We start from the raw sequence: 14,886 nt of genomic DNA on the forward strand, positions 1-14,886 counted from the left end.
TTTACATTAATTGCCTTGGTATCCGATAATGCAAAGCACACATCCTTTTGGGCATGTATAATGCTATTATATTTACTTTGTTATTACAATTTGCTATTATATTCAAGTATATTTACACTTGGATAAAGAATTAAACAAGAATATAATTTCTTGGCAAGTTTAATTTAAAAATATAATTTTTTTCAAGTATAATTTATTTACTACATGAAGTTCTGTAGTGGTGGTAGTCTCTCTCTTTCTCTGTAAGCAGTTTGATCTCTGACAGAGGCCAAAAAAAAAAAATAAAATAAAAAAATTAAATTAAATTAAAAAATATTGATGAAATTTGCCTTCAGATGAGCAGAAAAATTTAATCTAAAAGCAGGTTCACTAGTCACATGGAAATGAAGGGAGTTTTTCCTCTCCAAAAGGGAGAGAAAACATACCATACACAACATAATACACTGACCTCCTAATCTTAGTTTCTTTGGTTATAATTTGCGCCATATTTGTGCTATATGCTGGATGAGGAAAAAAAACTTCAGCTATTTGCTTTATCTTTATTTCATTTGAAATGCTGTGTGTAGTATAGCATCTACTTTCTGGCCGGTTAATTATATCATATACAGTATTAGAGAAGAGGTTATTGGTAATTAGTTTATGGAATTAACAATGCATATAAAGTATATTAATTAAAGGTAACTTTAATGAATAACTTTTATATTTCGGCAACGTCACATTGCCATCTTCAGGAACATAAAGATATGGTATGTGCACGCAGGCACTAACACAAAGCAAATGAGGAAGAAAGCAAGAAACTAATATTGTTCCTAAAGTCCTAATGGTGCTCTCTTGTGGGCTAATTTGGTAGTCTTGGCAGTTGGGCTGAAGTTCTCATAATGTAAGTCTCCAAAATTTGGGGTAGTTTCATGCACCCAAATTTGTTGAGGTTAGGAACGTTTTTTAGAGCTGCTGAAGATTCTTTGAATAATCTTTCGTATTTAAACTTGCTGCGATGAATTATTTTTGTTTTCTTCCAACGAATTTTATGGTGGGTATCTAAGGCATGGTCTGCCAGCCCAGAGCGGTACTGGTGAAACCGGATGTAGTCTTTGTGTTCTGAAATCCTGATATTTGTTGTTCTGCCTGTTTGGCCAAAGTAGGACAATTTGCAGCTGCAAGGGACCTGGTATACACCAGGTAGGTCTAGGGGAAGTGGTTGGTCTTTGGTAGAGCGGATAAGGGATGGTCTGTAACAGGAAGTAAGGTCATATTTTTTGAGGATATTGGTTATTTTCTCAGAGGTGCCCTGGATGTAGGGGATGGTGATAGACTTGGTGTAATCTTTATTGTGGAGGGGGGGACTGGGTTGTGATTTACTGGTTTTAGTATTTTTTGGATTTTTTGGGGGTTATAGCCATTGGCTAAGAAAGTGTTGAAGATGTGGTTCAGTTCAGTAGTTAGGGCCTTGTCATCTGAGCAGATTAATTTTGCCCTGTTATATAGTGTTTTTATAACCCCATATTGTTGTGAGGGGGGGGATTGCTGGTGAATGTATCTGCCAGTATGGGTGGGTTTTCTGTGAACAGAGAAAACCAAAGATCCATCAAGCTGGCAGGTGATTGAAGTGTCTAGGAAGGGAACGGTGTTGTTTTCCTCTTTTTCTAAGGTGAACTGGACTCTGGGGTGTTGGTTGTTTAAGTGTGTTAGGAAGGAATGGAGTGTATCTGAGCCATGTGGCCAAATAGCAAACGCATCATCCACATAACGAAGCCAAATAGTGGGTTTTTGTGGGGCGGAGTTTAAGGCTTTCTCTTCAAATGTCTCCATAAAGAAATTGGCCAAGGGTGGGGAAAGCGGTGAACCCGTGGCTGTCCCCTCTATCTGTTTGTAGAACTTTCCTTGCGAAACGAAATAGCCTGAGTTCATTGTGAACTGAAATAGGGCTGAGATATCGGGAGGAAACTTGGCTTGGATGAGCTCTAGGGTTTCTTTGAGTGGGACATTAGTGAATAGGGAGGAGACGTCAAAACTGACATTTATGTCAGTGTGTTGGAGTGTGAGGTTTTCTATACTGGCTTTAAAGTGGGCTGAGTTTTTTATGTGTGATGGTGTGTTGCCAGTGTAGTGTGTGAGCGTTTTAGCTAAATGTTTGGCTAATTTATACGTGGGGGAATCAATGCCATCCACTATGGGACGCAATGGCACATTTTGTTTATGTATTTTTGGGAGTCCATATAATCGGGGTGGGGTCTAGAGTTATAAGGTTTTAGTTTGTTGGTGACTTCCACAGGCCAAGAAGTGACCTTCTTAAGGAGTCTGTGGAGAGTTCTAATCTGAGAGCTGGTCGGATTATATTCAATGGGGAGGTAAGTCGTATGGTCTAGTACTAAAGCAGTTAGCTTACCTTTGTAGTCTTTTTGATTGAGCACCACAGTGACGTTTCCCTTATCCGACTTGGTGATTACTTTTTTTTTTTTTTTTTTTTTTGTTGTTGTTTCTCAATTCTTGTAGGGCTGCATATTCGTTTTTGGATAAGTTGGTTTTTGGAGGTTTGGCTTTTGTGAGAACACCGACTACATCCAGTCTAACGTTGTTGGCTATATGGTTAGGCAGGTTGCGAATCCCACGTTCTATCTGGATCATGATTTCTTCGGCAGGTATTCTTTTTGGAGCTAGGGCGAAATTGTGACCACGTGAAAGTGCTGTGAGTGCTTCAGGCTTTAAAACTGCCGACGAGAGGTTGACTACAGTGTTGAATGGTGGCTGTGGTAAGGAAGTAGAATTCTTTGTCAGGTTTTCGTATTTTTTCGAATTCTTTTTTTGCCGATGCGCATGAGACGTCATAAAGTATCGACCATAGATCATGGCCAAGTGTATCCGAAAGCTCTTCCTCTAGCGCCCGTAAGGTTTTGTTTTCGTCGGCAAGGGGAACGCATGTCGCGGTAATTTGTTCTCTTAACAGGGCGAAACTAGTGCGATTATAAATGCGCAGAGCTTTCTCGGAAGTAAAGCAGTGCTTCAATTTAACACAATTAGGGATCACTTTGTTATCCCGGCAGCGTTTTAGGAACGGCAGACGATTTATTTGCCTCGATATCTTCAACCTCAATTTGCCGTATTGACGGGCCTTTCATGTGATAGCATCTCCGTGGATGATCACGATTCTAGTAGCAAGGCTTATACGTTGGTCAGACGTAACTGGTAATTAGTTTACGGAATTAACGACGCATATAAAGTATATTAATTAAAGGTAACTTTAATGAATAACTTCTATATTTCGGCAACGTTATGGGCGCTAGAGGAAGAGCTTTCGGATACACTCGGCCGTGATCTATGGTCGATACTTTATGACGTCTCATGCTCATCGGCAAAAAAAGAATTTGAAAAAATACGAAACCCTGACAAAGAATTCTACTTCCTTACCACAGCTACCACTCAACACTGTAGTCAACCTCTCGTGCAGTTTTAAAGCCTGAAGCACTCACCGCACTTTCACGTGGTCACAATTTTGCCCTAGCTCCAAAAAGAATACCTGCCGAAGAAATCATGATCCAGATAGAACGTGGGATTTGCAACCTGCCTAACCATATCGCCAACAACGTTAGACTGGGTGTAGTCGGTGTTCTCACAAAAGCCAAACCTCCAAAAACCAACTTATCCAAAAACGAATATGCAGCCCTACAAGAATTGAGAAACAACAACAAAAAAAAAAAAAAAAAATAGTAATTACCAAGTCGGATAAGGGAAATGCCACTGTGGTGCTCAATCAAAAAGACTACAAAGGTAAGCTAACTGCTTTAGTACTAGACCGTACGACTTACCTTCCCATTGAATATAATCCAACCAGCTCTCAGATTAGAACTCTCCACAGACTCCTTAAGAAGGTCACTTCTTGGCCTGTGGAAATCACCAACAAAATAAAACCTTATAACTCTAGACTCCCCCCCCCCCCCCCCGATTATATGGACTCCCAAAAATACATAAACAAAATGTGCCATTGCGTCCCATAGTGGTTGGCATTGATTCCTCCACATATAAATTAGCCAAACATTTAGCCAAAACGCTCACACACTACACTGGCAACACACCATCACACATAAAAAACTCAGCCCACTTTAAAGCCAGTATAGAAAACCTCACACTCCAACACACTGACATAATGGTCAGTTTTGACGTCTCCTCCCTATTCACTAATGTCCCACTCAAAGAAACCCTAGAGCTCATCCAAGCCAAGTTTCCTCCCAATATCTCAGCCCTATTTCAGTTCGCAATGAACTCAGGCTATTTCGTTTGGCAAGGAAAGTTCTACAAACAGATAGAGGGGACAGCCACGGGTTCACCGCTTTCCCCACCCTTGGCCAATTTCTTTATGGAGACATTTGAAGAGAAAGCCTTAAACTCCGCCCCACAAAAACCCACTATTTGGTTTCGTTATGTGGATGATGCGTTTGCTATTTGGCCACATGGCTCAGACACACTCCATTCCTTCCTAACACACTTAAACAACCAACACCCCAGAGTCCAGTTCACCTTAGAAAAAGAGGAAAACAACACCCTTCCCTTCCTAGACACTTCAATCACCTGCCAGCTCGATGGATCTTTGGTTTTCTGTGTTCACAGAAAACCCACACATACTGGCAGATACATTCACCAGCAGTTTCCCCCCCCCCACACACAACAATATGGGGTTATAAAAACACTATATAACAGGACAAAATTAATCTGCTCAGATGACAAGGCCCAACTACTGAACTGAACCACATCTTCAACACTTTCTTAGCCAATGGCTATAACCCCAAAAAAATCCAAAAAATACTAAAACCAGTAAACCACAACCCCCCTCCACAATAAAGATTACACCAAGTCTATCACCATCCCCTACATCCAGGGCACCTCTGAGAAAATAACCAATATCCTCAAAAAATATGACCTTACTTCCTGTTACAGACCATATAAAAAGTTGGCATCCTTTATCCGCTCTACCAAAGACCAACCACTTCCCCTAGACCTACCTGGTGTATACCAGGTCCCTTGCAGCTGCAAATTGTCCTACTTTGGCCAAACAGGCAGAACAACAAATATCAGGATTTCAGAACACAAAGACTACATCCAGTTTCACCAGTACCGCTCTGGGCTGGCAGACCATGCCTTAGATACCCACCATAAAATTCGTTGGAAGAAAACAAAAATAATTCATCGCAGCAAGTTTAAATACGAAAGATTATTCAAAGAATCTTCAGCAGCTCTAAAAAATGTTCCTAACCTCAACAAATTTGGGTGCATGAAACTACCCCAAATTTGGGAGACTTGCATTATGAGAACTTCAGCCCAACTGCCAAGACTACCAAATTAGCCCACAAGAGGGCACCATTAGGACTTTTTTGGAACAATATTAGTTTCTTGCTTTCTTCCTCATTTGCTTTGTGTTAGTGCCTGCGTGCACACACCATATCTTTATGTTCCTGAAGATGGCAATGTGACGTTGCCGAAATATAGAAGTTATTCATTAAAGTTACCTTTAATTAATATACTTTATATGCGTTGTTAATTCCGTAAACTAATTACCAGTTATGTCTGGCCAATGTATAAGCCTTGCTGCTAGAATAGAGAAGAGGTTGATGGCATGTCTTTCCAGAACTAGCTCAGAATGGAACTATCTCCATGAAATTACATATGCACAACAAGACTTTCTCAAACTGATCTTTTCAAGACCAAAAGGGCTTGATCCACTGATTTTGTGTTTGGAATGTCTAACTAATTCCATTTTTCATTACAGGTTATTAATTGAAAGATTCAAATGGTATTAGGAAGCACTTCTACTGACATCAGCATGATACCAAACGTTTGTGTGTGCATGTGTAATATTTCATAGAGAATATGTTGACATTTCTCTGGACTTTGATATTCTGGCAAGGATATCATAAATTCCCTTGGAACACTGAGAAGCCAAAGTGCACTGATATGGCTTGGCACAGTGTCTTCAGATACTACAGTTGAAATTAGCTATCTGAATGAGGCTAGATTTTTGAGTGTAATGTTACCTTGAACTTTCTGAACCAGTCAGATGCAGTGCTCTCTTCACATTATTTGAGCCTTTCATTTTGCATTTGTTTGGTTGCAATTTGCCTAGAGGAAACTGAAGTAAAAATTCCCTAGATTCCATTTATTTGGGGGACACAGAGATAAAATGTAGGATTGATTAAATTTGTGTTTAATTATTTTTATGTCCTGTATTTATTCTATTAAACCTTATAATTGAAGCCCGTTGAAGCAGCTGCCCCAGTTATGCAAATATGTTAATAGTTAAAAAGTATAAAAAGACAAACTAACATTTAACTCAGCAACCAATCATTTATTCAAATTAATTAAAATAGCTCTCTGATCCATATTCATCCATGCAGAGAATAGAAATTATTATGTTGCAATGAAAAGTAAAAATACTATCTAAAGATATAAATTTTGAAAACTTTTAGGTCACCTTTCTAAGGATTTGTCTGGTAACAAACCAATTTCAAACAAGACCACAAAGATCTTTGTCCATTCCCATGATAATGGACATAGACCTGAGTAAGTTCTATAAGCCTAAATTTAAGATTGCATTTTCTGTATAAAACATTATATTTTCCTTTGGGAAATAGTAATTTCCATAATTTGTTGGTATGCATTTAATATATGAAGAGGTTTAAAATGCTTTAAGCAGGAAAATCACCAGGAGCAGATGACATCACAGTTGAGGCTTTAAAGCACTACCCTACAGATATCAAAGAACAACTTCTACACATATATAACTTTGAACTTTCCTCTGGGAAAGTTCCTGAACAGTGAAAAGAGGGTCTAATAATACCAATTCAAAAAAAGGGTAACTTGAAAATTACAGAGGAATCCAACTCCTCTCTACTCCACTAAAAATCTACAATAGAATGATATTAAATAGAATTGAACCACACATAACTCCATTACCTCGTAAAAAAAAAACCAGCTGGATTCTTCAAAAACGTGGTAATCTAGAATATATTCACTGCATCAGAAGATTAATAGAAAGTTCAAAGGACAAGAATCTACCATTGCTTTTGAATTTTATTGCCTTTACTAAAGCATTTGATTCTGTTGACAGGGAACAACTATGGGAAATGCTCAAACTTCATGGCATCCCACCTAAACTTATCAGGGATATCAAGCCACAGTACTAGTTAACGGAGACAAAACAAACAAGTCAGAGAGAGCCAAATCTGGGGAATAGGTTGTATGTTCCAACAATTCATAGTGCAGATCCCTTAATTTTTCCCATTGCCAAAACACCTTTGTAGGCAGGTGCATTGTCCTGATGAAAGATGATTTTTTCTTCTGCAAACTGGGTCTTTTCTCACGAATTTTTTTGTCTAGTTTGGTTAAAAGATAATATTCCCTAGTTATTGTCTTATCCTTTTCAAGATAATTAATAACCAAAATGCCTTTAGCATCCCAAAACACAGATGCCATGACCTTGTCTTCTTTGGCACTGAACAACCAGCTTCTGTCCACTGTTTTGACTGCTGCTTGGATTCTGGTGCATAATGGTGAATCCAAGTCTCATCCATAGTAATAAATCGATGCACAAAATCAGTTTTATTCTTGTTAAAATGCTCCAAGCACTGTTCAGAGATTTTCATGCGAGTGCATTTTTGATCTGCTGTGAGCAAGTGCAGACCCATCTCGTGCAAAGCTTTTTATTTTGCAATTCTTTATGCAAAATATATCCTACATGTTCTTTTGAAATGCTTAGTCTCAGCAATTTCATGCACTCTGACTCGCTGGTGATCCAATACCATATCGTGCACTTGATCAATGATTTCTGGTGTTGTTGCACTTTTTGGACGTCCTTCACATGGATCATCTTGAAGGCTGGTATGGCCATGTTTAAACTTGGCAGCCCATTTCTTAATTGTCAAAAATGAAAGAGAAAAGTGCCCATAAACTTTTATGAACTTCGAATGAATTTCTTTTGCCATTAAATCTTCTTTTACAAAGAATTTTATAACTGCACGATACTCAATTTTATCCGTTTTAAGGGATACAGACAACACTTTTGCTTCAGACAGCTGTATAAAACAAACTATTTGATATAATGACTTGAAATTTCACCTGGATGCTTATAAAAGATGTACCAACTTAGAGAAAAAAAATTGTGGCGATAGTGTTGCCATCTACAGTCGAGGCCGAGAACTTTTCAGACCACCCTTGTATATAACTTCTGTCTTTCAGGGATGGAATTGCCATTAAAAACTAAAACTCATGAAAAAAAAAAAAATGTAAAAGTTTGATATAAACAGCATGATATAGACAGTATGGTATTTATGTAGGGTAAAGATAGATCTGTCTGTCTCTCTCTCTCTCTCTCTCTCTCTCTCTCTCTCTCTCTCTCTCTCTCTATATATATATTTATTTATCATAACAACAGTATATATATATTTATTTATCATAACAACAGTATAAGTACAGTGCAGGATTTCTGAATTACCTAATCTGTCCACCCACAGCAGTGTAGAGCTCTAGAATGTTTTGTAATTGGAAATCACATCAAAAAAAAAAAAAGTGCAGATGCCAATGCAATAGTCATTTTTCAGGAATAGGAATGAATAAGATGCTAAGAAAAAAATAATAGAACAGTAATGGAACATTATATATGTTGCTTATTTTTATTCATATAGGGTAATAGGATACCAAATAGAGGGAAAGATGTTGCAGAGTGATGGAAAATTGCTGAGCATCCTTATTACCTGGCGTATATATACAAGTATTTTATTAATTTGCACAGTAGCGGATCAAGTATAAAATTGTTACTTTTTGTACTAGTTCCAGATATGATACTAACAGTAAAAATGGATGCCAATGCTGTTAGTTGATGCAACTGTTGTAAATGATTGTAATATATGTATGAATAGAAATGCATTAATAAATTTGTACAGGTTTGCCAACTCATCTTTTTTGTGTTTGCGTATGTCATACCTGAAATAAACTTTTCATTTATATAAGATGTGACAGTGTAAATCTTTTGTGACTCTCAAAATCTCTTAAAATTCAGGATGAATGAATCTAAGTGAACTAAATTTTTTAATAAAGAAACAATTTCAGCTGCATGTAAGTGTAGATTTCTAAGAAAGTTTTCATATTTTATTTTTACGTAATGGTTATTTCATAAATTACACACCTTTTTATTTTTAGAACTATCCCATCCATTTTTGGTACAAAGGTATACTAATATAATGAATACTTATAAATCTAAATCAGGTTTTATTTGGTCATAAATATAAGGATAACGAAACCTGCTAGTTTTGTCATTTGTGGCTTCTTCTGGGTTAAAAATACATAAACAAAAATAAAGGCAAACATGAACTATAAATTTACTAAAAATCAAACCACTTAGGAATCATTACAATATAAGCTGAAATGAAACCATGTGGCATGAGTTAGCTGTTGAGCATTGTGCCGATAGTTTGATGTACTGTATGTAAAAATATGATACATGATTTCCAAATATCACACATCACACAGGATTTAGTTCACACAGAAATATCAAATAGGAATTGGTCCCTATTAAGTATCTTGCAAAAAGATGACCATAGTAAATTCTTTTATGTTGCCAAAGTAGTTTAAGTTTCTTCTATGTAAGGAATGGAGTTCTTATTCCACTCATTGTGGTATGTGTGGGAAAAATGAAAAGACTGGCCTCAGTTGTTTTCCTTGTTGTTGACCATCTCCAATGTGTTCTTTTTGCTTTACCGTATTTACTTGAATATAACTTGTGCCCCTGATTTTACTTTATGAAAAAAGAAATTAAAAAGTTGTTAAACGAAAAGAAAAAAAAAAAAGTTTAAACGCGTTCACATCAGGGTGATAGTGACTTGCTCACCATGGTAAACAATACGCCCTCCCCAACAGCCACTTTGCTGCAGATGCAAAAAAAAAAAAACCAAGAGTTTTATTGTATCACTGAATAAGGTACAGAGACATTTGCAGTTGTGTAATATATTTGTCAACAAATAGTGCAATTAGAAGAAACAACTGGGATATAAATAAACAGCACTAACTAATGAATAACATGTCCCCTCTCCCAGAAACTGTGCTTTATAGACTCAAGCAAAACTGTATGTTGTACCACCAAACACAGTATCTAACTAAAAACTATTGTCCAAATTTTCAATTACATGAAATAAGTGTTTGTTCGATTTCATTTGAAATGTTCAATGTCATTAAGACAGATCACAAAGGCTAACTTCGAATAAAATTCTACCAGTGAATTGAAACTAACATGCTGTTTAATGTGTGTGCAAGTCTACCCACCAGCCCGACATGGAAGCAGCATGCAAACAAGCTGCAATAAAATTCAACTGAAGGGTTGGAACTTTGTGTCAGTTGAGCCTGCCTGCCCACTTGACATGGAAGCAGTACGTAAAGTAATGAGAAGTCCTGTTGGAATGATAAATAGACGAAACACCACCCCCAATGTGAACATGTTAAAACTAAGAAATATATAGTGAATGTTGTTATTACAGTTTCAGATATTTTGGAATTCAGTTGAAGAGAATCAGCATTTCAAGTCAACAATTGTCAGCTTGCCTTTGTTGTTGAATTGCACAATCTTTTGTTAATACCACACCAATCATATGCTTGTCTTCATAGCTGTTCTATCTCTACTGGTCTACCATTGCTGTCTGTTTTGCACTCTGTTTCACTTCTCATTTGGTCATACACGAATGATTGTTCATTATGTATTTCAAGTCTTGTAAATTACTGGTAATTTTTGCTTGAAATAATGGGAGAGAAGATAATTTTGGTTAGATGACTTTGGCAATGTGTACAAGGAAACCAGTCTCAAGGCCAGAAGTATTGATAGCGAATAGGAGATTCTTGGTTAGTCATATCCATTTTCAGTTTTTTCTTGAAAGCTTTAGTTTCCAAAAATCCCTGCGTATATCTCTCACTACGATTTTTTAACTTTAATTTTTTTGGGAAAAGTGAGAGTTATATTTGAGTAAATATGTTATTTCAAAACTTCTAGATGTCTGGCCTATGTAAGAAAGACTAAAGAGCACAGAATATTATAGACCCCAGGATGTTTGTAGAAGGGAGTTGTGATCTTTAGGCAAATGAAGTAAACCTCATATAGTCAAAATAGTCTTGAAAGCCAACCTGATGTATGGAACCTTGATAGAAAGTCTACCAATATAAGGGATGGAAACTGAAATCCTGTAGCGAATGTCAGGATTTGGCTGTGGATTAGAAGCAAGATTAGAGAATAACAATTTGCATACAAGTTTTTGTGAATATCTGTTGTGAACAAATTGCTGTTCTAATCCTACTCCACCGCAAAATCTCCTGACATTCATTACAGGTCTTCAGTTTCCATCCCTTATATGGTAGAATTTCTATGAAGATTGTGTCTCCTCAAAACTCATGATATTGGGTGGCTTTCAAGCCTATTTTGACTGTATGAGGTTTACTTTGTATGCCTAATGACCTGTTGCTGGAATAGATGATAATCAAACAAAAATGTTTACTGGAATTATAGAAGTTTTACAGTGCCTATACCTTCTTAATTCAAAAGGAATGGTCAAAAGGTTGAATTCCAGATAATTGAAGCAGAACTTTTATAGGTCTGTCCCATCTATAGAAAGGAAGATTTTAAAAAAAAAGTGATAATTAGAGGAATTTTCTGCTCGAGTGTTCCAAGTAAGATGTATGCAAGCATACTTGATGGACTAAGAAAAATGATGAAAGAGAAAGTTGGAGAAACAACCTGGGTTCAGGCTAGATAAAGGATTGTCTGAATCTGATTTTCACTTACATCATAAGAATATTAGGATCTATATTTTTTATAGATTTGGGAAATGCATACAACAAAGAATATTGGAGACTTGCATTAGATTTGCTTAGGAGTATAAAGTTTCATATATCTGATTTTGAATAACAGCTATAAAAGAATTTGATTTGAAAATTAGCAATAAAAAGAACCAAACTATATAAAAATAGGCAAGAACATAAGAAATTTCAACTGCATTCTCAGTAAAAAAACAAAAATAAAATAAAACACCTGTCTGATGGTACTGGCTCTTTTCATTTATCTATTCTTTATTCTACTTCTGAGATCTTTTTCCTTTTCTGTTTTCCAGACTGTTATCAGTGGGATCCAATGTCCTGCTGCTGTGTTTTTCATGTAGTTCAACTCATGGATATCTGGACAGGGTGATACTGGTAGTATGTCACTACTTTGGCAAGATGAGCAGTTCTGGACGTCTCACACAGTATCAGTGTATTTGCCTTGCAAGGGTCATCAAAAGAAACTATTGTTTCTTTTCCTGTGATCCATGGACAGTTATTTGTCAGATAGCAGTCATCCAAGTGTGGCTCTGTGGTGGTTGGGGAACTCTGGCACTAAATTCTCCATTTGAGAATAAGACCTTTTATCAGAGGGCCCTCAACAAGACTCACCAGAGTACAGAAACTATTTGCATATCGACGAAAGAGAGATGGAAAACAGTGATGCCTACAAATATACTATCTTTTCTCATTATACTTACAACAGGTGAACATCCATTCAGGAAAATTTTACCTTTCTCAGAAGTATTGACAAAATTCCTGAAATCTTTGCATAAAATTACATTCTGGCATTCTTCTCATTGAGACATCCTCCCAGAAACAGTTGGAGCAACTCCTTCATGCAGGGGAGTCACCCAGTCACAGTACTCCCTATAATTAAAAATTTGAACTCTTCTTGAGGAGTGATATCAGAGTGGGATCTCGATGTTCCTGTTGAGATTTGTTTCATGTTATAAGAACAGGGAGTGATGGTCATATGAATTCTCATATATAGGGATGGTGTCCTGGCTCCTCACAGGAATGTTTAATGCCCTTACATTTAATTTAATGCCATTAAACTTCATCAGTGAAAGCAGGTATCTCAGTTGCCCTATTAGACTCTGTATCCTGAATTCTTTGCTTTGCTTCAAATGTCAGACATGCTACTATATACTGAGACTGCCTGTTGTGGCTTTGCCATCTGTGCTATTCAGTGTAGCAGTAAAGAGCATAAGAATAAAGAGTGCAAGGTACTCAAATGCACTAATTACAAGTATGGAAGGATGAAAAGATATTCAAAATCAAGACCAAACAGACTTATACATCAGGAGGCAAAGAGAAAGTATAACACTACAACATCTAGTGGGGAAAAATCCTCTTGCACTAAAAAAAGGCAACAGTAAAGAAAGTGTCAAAGGTAGTATTAACATGGACTCACCCACAGTTTCATCTTCTATGAACAATATTATTTACTCTCAATCTCCATAGAGAAAAATGAGAGGGAAAAAATTAACATAGCCTTACTTTTCATAATACACTGAAAATGGTTCCACTACTTTTAAATCCACTAGTTTGAAAAATAATTGATCATGCACCATCCAAAAATAAGTCATTCCTTCTGATTCATTAATAGATGGGATGGATACTTCTGTTTCCCCCTAGAGGGAAATAAAACCATTAAAATTCCTGGTACCCTGAAGGGAACAAAATTTGATGTCTTAGATATCTTTTTTGAGGAGGAGAGATGGAAACTGGCCATCCACAATCTAAAGGAAAAATCCAAGGCTGATAAAAACCAATCCTCATAAAACAAGAAGCTAGATGCATTCACCAAACATAACTAATAAATTGATACAATGGAATTGTAGATTTCATCAAACATGGTTTATATCAGGGTTCTTGTGCAGAAACGTAAGTTAGTGTGCTGCTGTCTACAACAGATTGAAATCTGTTGAGGATTCTATGTTGCTCTTTTAATCGGCAAGGAATGGACTTGCCCATGTAGGAGTCTATCCTTGTGGATTACTGTACCCTTTTCCAACAAGTCCAATTTAATACTGACAAAGGCAATTGCCATTTGCTCTCAGTACGATTTTCTGTTATGGTATGCTTACATCTATCTGCCATCTAATGTAGATGATCTTGATGCTCATCTTGCAGTTACCAACCTGTATACTCTTAATGTGAAATAAATGGTCACAATACTATATGGAAATGTGTTCAGACTAACAGAAGAAGAGCTATGGAATACACACATTCTTGACAATTATTCCTCTCTTAAACACTAGAAATAACACCTTCCATACTCCTATGTGAACATTCACTCTTATCAACCTAACAATGGGCTTGCTATCCCTCTTCCCACTGTTTAAATAGGAAATAACATCTATGAGAATGATATCCACTCACTTACATGGGCAACCATATATTCCATCACAGATAACATGAAGAAGTGAATCCTATTACAGAAGGAGCCACTACAATTACAATATTCAAAACAGCAAGTCAGTTTCTGGTTTCTCTAAACCATAGATTCAGAATGTACAGCAGCCAAGGAAGTCCAAAACAGAGCTTGGGGTACCTTCCGCAAATACCCCACAACAGACAAAATCAAATTACTTTCAAATGTGATTATGCCTGATACATTTGCTTTCAGAGCCAAAAGGACTGGATCCAATTCATATCTTTTATTTAAATCAACAAACACCAATAAGATTGCAAAAAAATCTAGAAAATGAAGAACATACATTCTCTTCCAGTACCAAAAGAAGGTTGCTTCTTTGATCCTGGAAGAAATGCCCATGATAGCAAAACTTGATAACAGATAGCAAAAAAAAATTATCCATTCTATTGTCATCCTAACTCATTGTTTGCTGTTTCTGTAGAGCAACAATCCTTTTTTTTTCCAAGACACAAACTGACTTCGAGACCATCATTCTACACTAGAAAATTTTATCCAACTAGAACACCCATTGATACATTTTAATTATTAATTAAAATTAAAACACAAGCACTTAGTTTTCTTTGATCTAGAAAGAGCTTGTGGTCACAACTTTTTCCATATCAAAT

The 14,886-nt window shown here is 36.6% G+C and overlaps 1 protein-coding gene across 1 annotated transcript in view; it reads left to right on the forward strand.

Annotated features, from left to right (window-relative positions):
* The window catches only part of LOC150109306 (selenoprotein S-like), a 56,463-nt gene extending 47,523 nt beyond the window's left edge, over positions 1–8,940 (forward strand). Inside the window, exon 5 of the mRNA XM_090407274.1 lies at positions 8,670–8,940. The gene's annotated coding sequence lies outside the window, so the exon portion shown is untranslated. The remainder of the gene's footprint in view (positions 1–8,669) is intronic.
* The last annotated feature ends 5,946 nt before the right edge of the window (positions 8,941–14,886 follow it).

Source organism: Typopeltis vanoorti, chromosome 2, assembly GCF_054136105.1.
Source record: "Typopeltis vanoorti isolate ZY-2024b chromosome 2, IOZ_Tvanoo_1.0, whole genome shotgun sequence".
In the NCBI taxonomy this organism is placed as follows: Eukaryota; Metazoa; Arthropoda; class Arachnida; order Uropygi; family Thelyphonidae; genus Typopeltis; species Typopeltis vanoorti.